At 47.4% G+C, this 12,884-nt stretch overlaps 1 protein-coding gene across 2 annotated transcripts in view; it reads left to right on the top strand.

The window, feature by feature from the left end:
• The first annotated feature begins 2,357 nt into the window (after positions 1 to 2,357).
• Mbtps1 (membrane bound transcription factor peptidase, site 1) overlaps positions 2,358 to 12,884 on the top strand; it is a 49,771-nt gene continuing 39,244 nt past the window's right edge. The window contains exon 1 of one of the 2 annotated variants that reach the window (XM_021220112.1): positions 2,358 to 2,475. The gene's annotated coding sequence lies outside the window, so the exon portion shown is untranslated. Of the gene's footprint in view, positions 2,476 to 2,666; positions 2,726 to 12,884 lie in introns of those variants that run through there. The other variant, XM_029532448.1, reaches the window with a different exon arrangement.

The following is a 12,884-nucleotide window of genomic DNA, read 5'->3' as shown; positions in this document are numbered from 1 at the left end:
AATCTGGTCCTCTATGAGAATAACCTGTGCTCTTCACTACTGAGTCGTCATCTCTCCAGACCCCTTTTTATTGATTTAATTTTTGTATTTATGCATCGATGTGAGTGTCTGCCACGCGTGCAGGGGGTCCACAGAGGCCAGAGAAGAGAGAGATCCCTGCAGTTCCAGGAGGTCATGAGCTACCTGAGGGAGTCCTGGGAACTGAATTTATTAGGTCCTCTGGAAGAGCAGTAAGTGCCTTTAACCACTGAACTATATCTCTCCAGCCCCCGATCGGCCATTTTTATTTTGCTTGCTTCCATGATGTAAAACCTCTCCCTGTTTGGGAACCGGAGGATTGGGGGTGGTCCCTCAGTCTTGATGATCTCTGCCCTCAGTCTCTGCTCCTCTCTACCCACAGTGAGCTTGGCATGGTCCCTGACTCAGGACTGACAATGCCGCCTATGTGCTTTGGGTTTTGATGTGTTTGTGGACAGTGACAGCAAGCTTCCCTCTGGCAGCCCCGTGGTCACATGGTCACTATGGAGTTATCCCTTGGTGTCTGAGGGGAGCAGTCCTGGGGGCCCCATGATCACCAAAATCTGCAGATGCTAAAGTCCCCTGGATCAAACAAAATAGCATTTGTATGTGACTGCACGGGTCCTCTGTACACTGAGGTCCTCCCTGTAATACACATCACTATATAACCACAGTGACTCAGTTTGGCTGTTTGAACAAGTGGGGGATTTACAACGTAAAGTGATTGCTCTAGTTATTCTGAGACAGCCCCTCGGCAGCTGTTAGCCAGGGTCAGCATGCCTGCTTGGCAGAATATTGCTCTTCCTGATAAGAGAACCTGGACTTAATGAGGACTGGGATTCAGTGGTGTTGTGACCCAGTACCCCCTTAGAACCTTCTAACAGAGGCATGGTCTTTGATGCGGGAATGTTCCTGATGGCCAGGGGTGTCTCCATTTGTTATGTCCCTAATCAGTGGTGATCTTAGGGAACAGATCTTAACAGAAACACTCAGAAAACCAAAACTTGAATTACGTCCGTGGTACAGTAGTCTCTTTCCTACAGTCTGGTTGGTACACTACTCAGCCTTGAGCACTCCTCTAGCTAAAGTCTACTGGATGCAGATTAATGGGTCCTTTATGACATCAGCTTATTGTTCCCAGTTTCTCCTGAGCCAGCAAGGGTCTTCTAATTACTGGGCTCCAGGCAGCTGAAGGACAGAAGCCCTTGGGAGAGTGTGGTGAATTAGCAGGGAGACCTGAGGCCAAGAGCAAGTTTGAAGTCTCAGAGTAGAGAGTGGGCAGGCAGTGGGGTCACCACACAGTGTCTCCCGAATGATGGGCTATCCATAGGGTTCTGGAACCAGGGAACAAACGCGGTCTATCCTTTTCAATGTGTGGGGCTACTGCCACATACCATACATCTGTCTCAAAATTGCCCTTTTAAAATCTCGTGTGTATGTCTGTGTAGGCTTATGCATAGGAGTGCAGGTGCCCACAGAGGCCAAAAAACTGATCCCTCTGGAGCTGAAGTTACAGTGAGCTGCCCAATATGGGTTCTGGGATCGAAACTTGGCTCCTATACAAGAGTACTGTCCCCTCTTACATGCACTCTAATGACTGAACACCCGAGGAACAACACAACAATAGTGCTGCACGAGGTCCCCTCCACACCCTGACCCAAATCCCGGTTCCAGATCCCCTTTTCTTGAGTTTGCTCAGCTGGAGGTCCCAGTGCAAAACCCAGTTTCTGTATCAGGCTTGGTAGCGAAGGCGAGCTTGTGAGCCTAGGACTCTAGGTTCCTCTCCTCCGTCCTGTTTGGTTCGGTTACATTCCCCAAGCAGCTTGCCGCCCACACTCAGGTTGTGCCAGGGCCAAGTGTGATCAGTCCAGCTCAGTACTAAGGATGAGAATGGACCCGTTCTACAGGTGCCTAAAGTGCTCAAAGTGCGTTTTACCGGACGAAATTCACCTTGATCCTGTTTGTTCCAAATGGTAAATAGTTGGTGTTACAAACGCCCTTCCTGTTTCTCAAAATGCAGATGCACCCTCCTGGCAGCAATAATAAACTGGGGCCATGGGAATAGTTCAGGAGAACGCCTAGATTGGACAGCGCCGTCCCCTTCCCGAGTTTCCAGGACAGGAAGCCTGGAGAAGCCCAAAGCGCCCGTGTTCCCTATATATACCCAGAGAGCGCGATTTGGCCCCGCCTTCGGCCCCGCCCCTTACCGCCCCCAAGGCTGCAGATGTCGCGAGATCTCCGCACAGCCTCTCGCCTCGGGTCCCGGCCTTCAGGAGCGCGCACGCAGGTCGGGGGCGCGCGGAGCACGCCGGGCCGTCGCTCCCGTCCCCCCCCTCAGCGGCGTGGTCTCGCGAGACTTGCGAGTAAACATTCCCCCCGAATGGAGACCCGAGGCGTGTTTGCGGCGGAGCCGCCGTTCCCCCGGGTCCGCCGACCCCGAGCCTGAGGCGGACGCAGGTACGTCAGCCGCCGGCGGCCGAGAGCCGGCCGCGCCCTAGGCCCAGCCGCCCGCTGCCCGCGCGGGGGCCGCCGGCGACCGCAGCTGCTTCCCGAGAAATTGGCCCGGAGCGGCGGCGGCGACGGCCTGGCCTGCGCCTGCGCGCCGCGCTGCGCACGCGCCGTTCGCCTCCGCAGGGCCCTGCGGTCGGGAGCCCCGGAGAACCGGGCTGCGGCTCCGTGCACGGCGCGGCTCGGACTCGCGTTTGCTGTAGGTGTTCTCCAGTGGCGCTTGGAAGGGACGGGAGGAGCACTTGAAGATCTGATTCTGGGGCCAGCCTCGCTAACAACCCCTAGGTTTGGAAGCGAAGGAAAAAGCCTGACCGAGAAAAAAGCATTAAAATCTACAAAACTAGTGGGGGGAAAAAAGTTAATATTTGAGACAAGGTCTGAGTAGCTCAAGCTGGCTTTGAACTCCTGATCCTCCTGTGTTTTTCTGGCGCTGGGATTAAAGACGTACAGCACCACACCACTTACCGTTATTTTTTAAACGTAAGAACGTGATTTCTATAAAGCGTCACTTGTTTTAAGTGGTCCCGCCCTGTGACATTGTGTCAGCTGGCCGTGCATCAGTGGGCACCACAGCCCGCTTTGTGAACTACTCCTCAGACTCCCGGTACCCCGCTGTGGTTAGAACCGATTTTTAGTCTGCTATTTTAGTCCCCGATGGACCCATATCCTTAGGTTTGCCTTTTGGGAATAGTGGGTCAGGAGTCGCATGTGGTCTTTGGTGCCGTGTTTTCAGAATTCCATCTGTGTTGTCGCATAAATCAGTACCTTTTATGGTTGTAGCGTAAATCAGTATTTCATCTTTTATGGCTGAATGATATCCCGTTGTTTAATAGGCCACAGTTACCCCGATTCATGTGGATTTTGCCAAGGTCTTATCTTGCAGTATGTGACACACTTGGCCACAGCTGATTTTTTTGGACTTTTTGGGTTTTATTTTATTTTATTTTTGGTGAAGTGGCTACTTGAACCTGCACTTTTGCCCATTAGGACTCTCCTGCAGTCTCCAAACACCCCTATAACCAACAGTTTGCTGTTACTATCTACAAAGTGAGACGGTGTTGGCAGGCCTCCCCCATCTCCCCTCAGGGGAATGAAGGAGCGTGTTTTCTGGTCAGATCTTGTTCATCCTTGGTGCTGTCATATGCTTTAATCTCTGATTCTGTTCACTGTCTGGTGGTCGGCAGTCTTTGGACTAGGAGGACCAAAGGGAAGTCTGTGTGTGTGTGTGTGTGTGTAGGCCAGAGCTCTGCAGATGTCTTCCTTGATCACACTCCACCTGATTTTTTTGAGACAGGGACTCAGTGATTCTGGAATGTACTGATTGAGCTAGACTAAGGGGCCACTGTGCCCCAGGGGCAGTCTACCTCAGCTTTCTGTGTGAATTTTGGGGACTTAATTCAAGTCCTCATGCCCCATGGACCATCTTCCCAGCTCCTCCCAGGAATCTCTTTAGTGATTTCTTTTGAGGAGAAAGTTGTATATTATTAGCAACTTCTTTTTTTTCTAAAGTGATTTATTTATGTTCATTTCAATGTTCATTGGTACTTTGCCTGTATGTGAGGGTGTTGGGTCCCCTAGAACTGGAGTTATAGACAGTTCTAAGCTGCCACATGGGTGGAAGGGATCAAACCTGGAAGAGCAGCCAGTGTTCTTAACTACTGAGCCATGTCTCCAGTCCCTTATTAACACCTATTGATTGCTTTGGGGGTGGTATAGATGGGATCGGAACTCACCCAGTGATCTGAAATGCTCAGGAATCCAGACTTTCCAGTGGTATTTTAGGATGTGACCGATGAATGGATTTTTTTTCCTAGTGGTGCAGTCTGGTTTGATGTGTTTTGTAATTGCACGTATGTATGATGTATATAGATGCACACGTGTGGAGGTCAGAGGACAACTGCAGAGTCAGTTCTCTTTTCTTAACTTTATGAGGGTTCAAGGGGTCAAACTCAGATCATCAGGCCAGCACAGCAAGTGCCTTTACCCATAGAGCCATCTGATTGGTCCTATTGATCGTTTGATTTATTTCTCTTATGTATATAAAGGGCAGGCCTGCATGTGTCTGCACATCTCTTGGCTGAGGAGACCAGAGCTTTGGGTACTGGGAATAGAACCCTGGTCCTCTGGAATACCAGTAAGTGCTCTTAACCACTGAGTCAATGTTCCTATTAATCTTGACAGTATTTTCCTCTCATAAGGAAATGAATTTCAGCTAAAATGAGGAAAGTAAGAAGTTTGGTGACCCAGTCTGTGGTTGGCTGGTACCTGTTAGATGTGCAGAGACTAGGAACCAAGAGCAGACTCTGCAGGGACAGGCAGTAAATACCTCAGCTTCTCTGGTCACACAACACTGAACAGCGTTGGCTCATTGAGGCCTCCATATGCACCTTTATTTTAAGAGAGTACCTTCTGGCACTGCTTAATTGTTAGCCTGTTAAACAGTGGGAATACAGCCAAGTGTGCAGTTGAGTTTCAAAAGAGATCGTTTTCCAGCCAACTTTTAATTAAATTGAATAGTCCCCTTTCATGGTTTAACACCCTTCACTGGAGTTATTTCAGTAAACTCGGTTATGAAGAGGTGGGGCATGGTAGCATAATTAGATGGCTGCGATATGGGTCATTTCCTCTCACCTGAATTAGATTTTAAAATTATATCCAAGCAAATAACTTTAGATATATTTAAATTATGCTCAGAAGTGTAATCTTGGTAGTGTTCTCTTACAATGTGCATATTGTAAAAAGAATTTCAGAGTTGAAAGGGATATTATTCGCCCCTTGTCGCTCACTCCTCTCTGTCACACTGCACCTGTTGCATCTGTCCCTGTGGTGCAGTTGTCTTTCCCATGCAGTATTTGATATCAGGCTCATCTTGAGACCACCCATACGAGCAGTGCAGTCACTCTCAGGGAAGCCACGGGTGGAAAGGCCTTCTTTAGTAGGTATGCTTTTTATAGAAGACAACCAGGTCTTCTGCAAGGATGCCTGGGAATTAAGTCTAATCACTACTTGGTGGATCCAGGGGCAACCTCAAGAGGTCCTGCAAGTAGAGTGGCGTCCCTGTGGAGTTTCTGGAAGGGGCCATGAGGTGCTGCAGGTTCTCCTGTAGCTAGGAAGGTCACTGTAGACAGATGTGTGGGAACAACTCAGAGAGGAATAGTTTAAGATCACTGTATACCAAAATCAGTAAGTCTGGCATGCTGGTTTTTGTTGTTACTTTGTTTTTGAGACAGGGTCTCACTATGTAGCTCTGATGTCCTAGAACTCACCATGTAGATCAGGCTGGCCTTGAACTCTCAGAGATCCTCCTGCCTCTGCCCTCTGCCCTCTGCCCTCTGCCCTCTGCCCTCTGCCCCTGCGTGCTGGGTTTAAAGGTGTGCACCATCATGCCTGGCTCACAGTTGAGCTTTTGTGCTGCTGTCTTAGCAGAAAATGTAACCTCCTCATTTAAAATTTATTTTAAAGGATTTATTTAAAATGATAAACAATACGATTTGTCTAATTATAAAAACAATAACACTCTTTGTAAACTGTGAAGAAATGTAATAAAGTGGGAAGAATGAGTCACCCGCTGCAGAGCTTGTGCTGTTCTATTAGTTACCTTTCAGGGTTATTTTTCCTGTGTACATAGATACAAAAACTTTATAGATTAACCTTTATTTTGCCTGATGTATGCATATTCATGATGTGCTTACTGGTGTCCACAGAATTAAGCAGAGAGTGATGGATCCCCTTGAACTGGAGTTGGGGTTGGTTGTGAGCCACCATGTGGATGCTGAGACTCAAACCTGTGTCCTCTACAAGAACAGCAAGTGCTTCTGATCACAGAGTCATCTCTCCAATACCATGGATGCAATTTTAAAAGTCAAAGTTTGCCAGCACTTAGGAGGTGGATCTGAGTTTGAGGTCATCCTGGTCTACACAGTGAGATCCAGGATAGCCAGGACTATGTAGCAAGACCCCGTCTCACTGAGGGGGATGTGTACCTGCAAAGTTTGAACCATTCTGTACATGAATTGATTTCTTTAATACTTCATTAGCTTATTCTCCTATTACTAGCATAAACTGTTTTATCATTCTAGAGGTCAGAAGTCCACAGTGAGTCTCAGAGTCAGTATTGACAGCTGGTTCTTTCTGGAGGCTCTCAGAAGAGATCCGGTTCCTTCTGTTTATAGAAGCCACCTGTAATTCCTTGGCACCTTGATTTCTTTCTAACAAAAATCACACCCTGGCTTTTATTGTCCTAACTGAACCATCCACTTAGCTGTATGGAGACATTATAGAGACTAGAGGGTGGAGGATGCCCTCCCCATCTTCGGGTGCAGCTATCCTGCTGAGTCTTGGTATACAGTCACATCCACAGGTTCTGGGGGTCAGGATGTGGACATCTGTCAGGGACCATGATTCAGTTTTATTCAAGGCTTAGTTTGAAAAGTTGCTGCAGGGTATTCTGTAATGCAAACAAACCATAATCATTTCCCCTTCCGTCCCCTGTTATTGCATGCTTACAGAGTTTCTAACTCTTCCCCATTACAGTGCTGTACTGTACATCCTTGGATATAAATAGTGTGCTTTCAGGTTCACACATTTTGGACTGAATTCTAAGGGACATTTTAAAACATCAGGCTCCTTTCCTCTGAAGAATGTGACTCTGACACTGGGGTTCCCAGACAGCTTCCCCACTCAGTGACAGGGTGTAGGGGCAGCGAGGGCATCCCTCTTTTAGGCCTGTTTTCTCACCCAGTGTGGGCAGTGACAGAATGTTAAGAGGGTTATGTGAGTTATCACAAGACAGTGGATCCTACCTGCTACCAAGAAATGCTAAATGTTAAGTTTTTCTTCCTGGTGAGGAATCTTTTCTGTACAGTTTTAAGGGTTTTAGTATATATTGACAATTGAGATTTAAAAAAAAAAATGAGAATACTTACTAGATTTGTTGAGTTATTAAGTATGAGTTCTATTCTGGGTGTTCTACCTTTTTTTTCCAGAAAGAAAGCTACTTGTTTTTTGTTTGTTTACAGTATAAATGTTAGCAGCATTAAAGCTAATTTGATTAGATGTTTTTAACTGAAGCCTTTCAGAAAACATGACTGCTCTGTAAACTGGGAGTTAGATGCTCCCCCCCCCCCAATATATATCCCAGTCCCACATTCACATATTCGGCCAATTGCTGATTGAAACTATTTGGGGGTGTTGATAAATAGGGGTTAAGAGCTCTTGCTGCTCTTATAAGGAGCCTGGGCTCTGTTCCCAGTTCCTACATGGCAGCTCCAGCACCAGGGGATCCCACACCCTCTTCAGACCTGTATGGGCATTGCACACACGTGGTACGTGCTTAAAACACTCATAGACAAGATAAAAGTCTTTTTAAAATCCAAAATATTCAGGATGTGTATTCTCTGGACAATATGACCTAACCCCTAACCATTTAGCATATATATATATATATATATATATGTGTGTGTGTGTGTGTGTGTGTGTGTGTGTGTGTGTGTTTGGTTTTTCGAGACAGGGTTTCTCTGCGTAGCCCTGGCTGTCCTGGAACTCACTTTGTAGACCAGGCTGGCCTCAAACTCAGAAATCCTCCTGCCTCTGCCTCCAGAGTGCTGGGATTAAAGGTGTGCACCACCATGCCCGGCTAGCATTTATATTTTTAAGTATTATAATAACTGGTATAAATTAAAATGTATGGGTAGATGTGCACAGTTTCTATGGAAGTGCTGTGCCATTACGTAAAGGATTTACATATTCTTAGATGGAGGGGGCAGTGGGGTGGGAACCGGTCATCAGTAGATCCCCATGGCCAGCCACACTCCCATTTCATTTTAGTCAATGCTGTCTACTGGCATGAATATACTGGGTGTCACTGTACAGTTGGTGACTGGTAGGTCGCTTCATGCAATGGCCTTGGGGTTTATCTGATGCCTCCTCATGATTTGGAAGGAACCCCAGAAATAAGGTTCTTCTCAGTGCTCCTACTGGGGGAGGGGGGTAGGCTGGGTCCCTTGCCTGTGGCTAGTTGGCTTGTATAGAGTAATGAAGTCACTCTTCCCCTTTATAAATATGTATTTTAGTGGGCAGCATTTTGAAACTGTGTAAACAACAGAAGTTTCCTTATGCTTCCACTTTGTGTTGGGATCTGTTTTCCCATTTTGAATTTTCAAGGGGTTGTAATCTGTTTCTCATTAGATATTATGAAGCAAGATTGTCCCAGATTTGGCTAGGGAGAGTCCCTCCACCCTGGCTTCTGGCAGCATCTCCCCATTCTCTGAGAGAGCACTGCCTCACTGTCTGCTACAGGGCTCCAGAGTCAGCTCATCTAGCCCAACCTGCCCTTGAGCTTACTCTTCAAGGTGCCTAACTTCTTTCCCTGGAGAGTGGTCCTCAGCCATGTGGGCACATGGTAGAACTCCTTCCTAGGGGTATAGTGCATGGCACTGCTGCTGTGTCCTTGTGGTAGATGAGGTATGAATTCAGATGTGCATTTGTTTATTTCTGCATCTCTCTGTGTACATCTGAAAACCTGGAGTATTTCGGTTTCAGCTCACTGCTGAATGGCTCATTTTATTCTTCGATGGCCTTCTCCACACACTTCCTTTCCTCACATGCTAGACTTCGCTCTCACTGGGTCTTCTGTGGCCCCCTTGTCCTCAGCATACTAACTCAGAAAGGGAGGGACAAGTTAGTGGTTTTCTTTCTCTCTGTGTGTGAGCCTGTGTACATATGCCTGTCTGAGTAATTAATGTCTGTTGCGGCTCTCCTGCTTGCCGCTAGCTAGCGAGCATGTTTTGTAGCTCATGTTGACTGATTTAGAGTTGTATCTTGGGCACCGTAAGTTGTTGATACAGGTGGATATGTGTGTTACAGCCCTGAAAGTGCAGTCTGTTCTTTAAAGGCTGTACCGGACATGTCTGTGGATCAGGATCTCTCTAAACACACAGGCCCAAGAGCACAGGAGTTAATGGTAAGTGCTTGGCTTCCTGCACCCGGCCCTGGGCACTGTCTTCTGACAGTTGAATGGTGAATTAGAAGCCGGAAAGGAAAAGGATTTGAGCCTTCTTCAGGATTGGGAACCTGTGGAAACCTCAGGCTCTGTCATTTTCCACCACAGGCCTGCCACTGTAGTGTCTCTAAAAGCCTGGACTTTTCACCTTGAGGACAATAAACAGGTTACCTAGCTCTGTACAGCAGAGTTGCTTGAGTTTTCTATCATTCCCAGCCTGTTCACTTATCCCGGGAGACTTTTGTACCTGAAGCGGCTTCCTTTTTTCCTTACTTCCTTCTAGCACTGGTGGGTGTGGAAAGCCAGGTCCTGGAGTAGACAGCGCTTGGTAGAGTAGTCAGACCAGGGCCGCCTGATCGCTTAGGATAACCTTTTTCTGGAAGGGATCAGTGACATTTTAACAAAATGTAAAAACATGTATTTACTTTGTGTATATGAATGAGTCCTGAGTGGAGATCAGTGGATGTCTGCATCCATGGGGAATCAGTTTGTGCCTTCTACCATATAGGTCCCAGGGATGGAACTCAGGTGGTCAGGCTTGGTAGCGAGTGCCTTTATCTGTTGAGCCATCTCCCTTTCCCGCCAGAAACTAAGCTATTAGAGTCACCCAGTGGCCAGACTCCTTGGGGAAGTTTGCATTTCCTTTTCTTTAAGCCTCTCCTGTTCCTTGTCTTCTTCCCCAAAGAGGGGATACTGGAGAGCCCAAGATGCTGACAGGCCCCGGCTGCTTCCCAGTGTTGGTGAACATCCTTACTGTAGATGTTCACTACTTAGTTCACAGCACGTGGGTGTGAGTGCGGAACTGCCCCTCCCCTGACCAGCTTCCATAGTTGTCTCCCTCTCCGTTAGAGGCAGAGTTACGGGGGCTTTACCCCTCCCCTGCATTCTCCTGCATCTTTCACCACAAGTTTGCTGATGCCACCTACTTAGCCATAAGGTCTAAGTGAGCATCTTTTCTCCCGGGGTTGTTTAACCAGTGATCCTCCATAGCCCTGTCCCCTGTCCCTGTCCCCTGTATTTGTTGCTCCTAGAAGGCTGGGCGGTCAGCTGTGCCTTCTCCTCCCTTTCCGAGTAATAACTGAGTTCCTCTCTGATGTACAGGGCTGTCCCCAGGTTGTCCCCAGTTCGATCTATCTTTCTTTCTTTCTTTCTTTCTTTCTTTCTTTCTTTCTTTCTTTCTTTCTTTCTTTCTTTCTTTCTTATATTGTAAGTACACTGTAGCTGTCTTCAGACACTTCAGAAGAGGAAGTCAGATCTCCTTACAGATGGTTGTGAGCCACCATGTGGTTGCTGGGATTTGAACTCAGGACCTTCAGAAGAGCAGTCAGGTGCTCTTACCCACTGAGCTATCTCACCAGCCCCATCCCCAGTTCTTTATCTCCTTTCCCTTCCCTTTCTGCATTCAGCTCAGCCACCCAGCCTTTTTACTTTTCTTCTCACTCCTAACTACTTCCTTTAGGTTTCCACTTAGAAGTCCTTTCTCCACTGCTGCAGTGGCACCTTGGCTGACGAGGCAGCGCTCTCAGCAGTCGTGCTGCCGTCCTTTCTCTGTTCCCAGGCACAGCACGAATCATCAGCTAAGCTGCATTTGCTTACTTGTTTCTTCTGTGCCTCCCCACATTGGAAGATAAGCTGTGTGAGGTCAGAGGTTTCTGCCGTGGTTTGTATAGGACCCTGACCTCCAGCTGTACAGCGCAGAGCTCTGAGCAGTTGCTCAGCAGCCTTGGTCTCTGGCTCTTTATGGTCATTTCCCTTGGCTGCTGATGTCTGCATTCTAGAATGACCTGCTCCAACATGGTACCTGCTCGAACTTCCTCTTCCATGCCGTCTTTCCCCCGTTCTCCTCACACAGGATGCCCTGTTGATCCTTATGTATATTCTATGTTCTCCTCATCCGCAGATGCACCACATCTCCCTCCATTGTGCCTTCTGTGTAACTAAACTTGTTACTCCTGAAGGGACTTTAACTCAGCTTAGGTAGCCTCTACTCTAACACCTTCCTTTCCCGAGTTTGGCCAGGTAGTTGGTTTGTGGTTGGTCTCCTTTGCTTCCTCACACATAAGGACACTGTGTCCCTGATCCTTCTGCCTCCCCCACGTGCACACACACCCTCTACAGCACCTGGCGGTGTCTCACTCCATAAGCACTCAATAAAATGGCCTGGCACACATCGTGACCTGTGGTGTGGGTTTTTTGTGTCCTATTTCCCAGAACCAACTGGAGAAGAGTGGGTTGGTTACCTATGGGGTTCTCTGGGTAATAATCATAGCTGTGTGGAACTTGCTCTGTAGATGACTCTAGCTTCAGAGTCAGAGGTCTTCTGCCTCTGCCCCCCAGGTGCTGGCATTATGCTTGTGCCTCAAAGCCCAGCTGAGTATTTTCTTTTTAAAAAGTTCATTTCATTCCTTTCCACTTCTTTGTTTTAGAATTCGGCCCCTGCCTAGTTTGTAAACATCAACTATCTCTTCTGCACAGAATGCATCCTATAGAAACTGACTGTCTACCTGTGGAACACTTATCCAGGGCAGTGTTAAAGTGACTTAGTGCAGGCAGGCCTATCAAGATGCTCTCGCAAGTACTGTGCACTAACATTCTCATTATATGTATCTCCACTAGGTCAAAGAGTCTTTCTCTTAAGGCAATTTTATGTGTATAGGTGCTTTGCCTGTATATGTGTCTACACCATATATGTGCAGTGCTTAGGGAGGGCAGAAGAGGGAGGGCCATAAACTGGAGTGACAGGTGCTTGTGAGCTGCCATGTGGGTGTCAGGAATGGAACCCAGATCCTCTGGAAGAGCAGCCAGTGCTCTAACCACTAAGAAACCTCTCCAGCCCCTTCTGTAAAGTGCAAGAACTTTTATATTACTCCAGTGACTGGCTGTATATTCTTTGACCAGTGATCTTTAGGGCTGCTTTCTAACACTCCTTTCCATGATAGGGCCTCTGACCGCTGCAGAATGTGTACACAGCAGTAGCTGACCTCTGGACTTTCTAAAGCCTTGGATCTTTGATTTACTCTTTTTGTTCTTGTGGTTGACATTGTCACTGTCTTTCTGTTGACACAGACATAGCTGCTTCTCCTGTGACTACATGCCAGCAGCCCCAGTCTCTGGTGTCGGTTCATAACTGGGTGTGTTTTGCAGACTAGGGTGATCCCACAGCTCCAGGTCCTTTACTCGCTCTGTACTGTTCATCCCTTTCATGGTTGGAAGTTCATACGGGCAGCTGCCGAAACCAAAACCCCTTTGTTACTCTAAGTACCAGTTTCTGTCAGAAGAATTGAGTTGAACTGACTCATCTTGGTTGTTGGTGGCTCATTCTTTCTCTGATTTTTTTTTTTTTTTTTTTTTTTTTTTT

The sequence above is a fragment of the Mus pahari genome, chromosome 20, assembly GCF_900095145.1.
Source record: "Mus pahari chromosome 20, PAHARI_EIJ_v1.1, whole genome shotgun sequence".
NCBI lineage: Eukaryota > Metazoa > Chordata > Mammalia > Rodentia > Muridae > Mus > Mus pahari.
The sequence above is the reverse complement of the archived record's forward strand: the minus strand, read 5'-3'. Positions and strand labels throughout refer to the sequence as shown.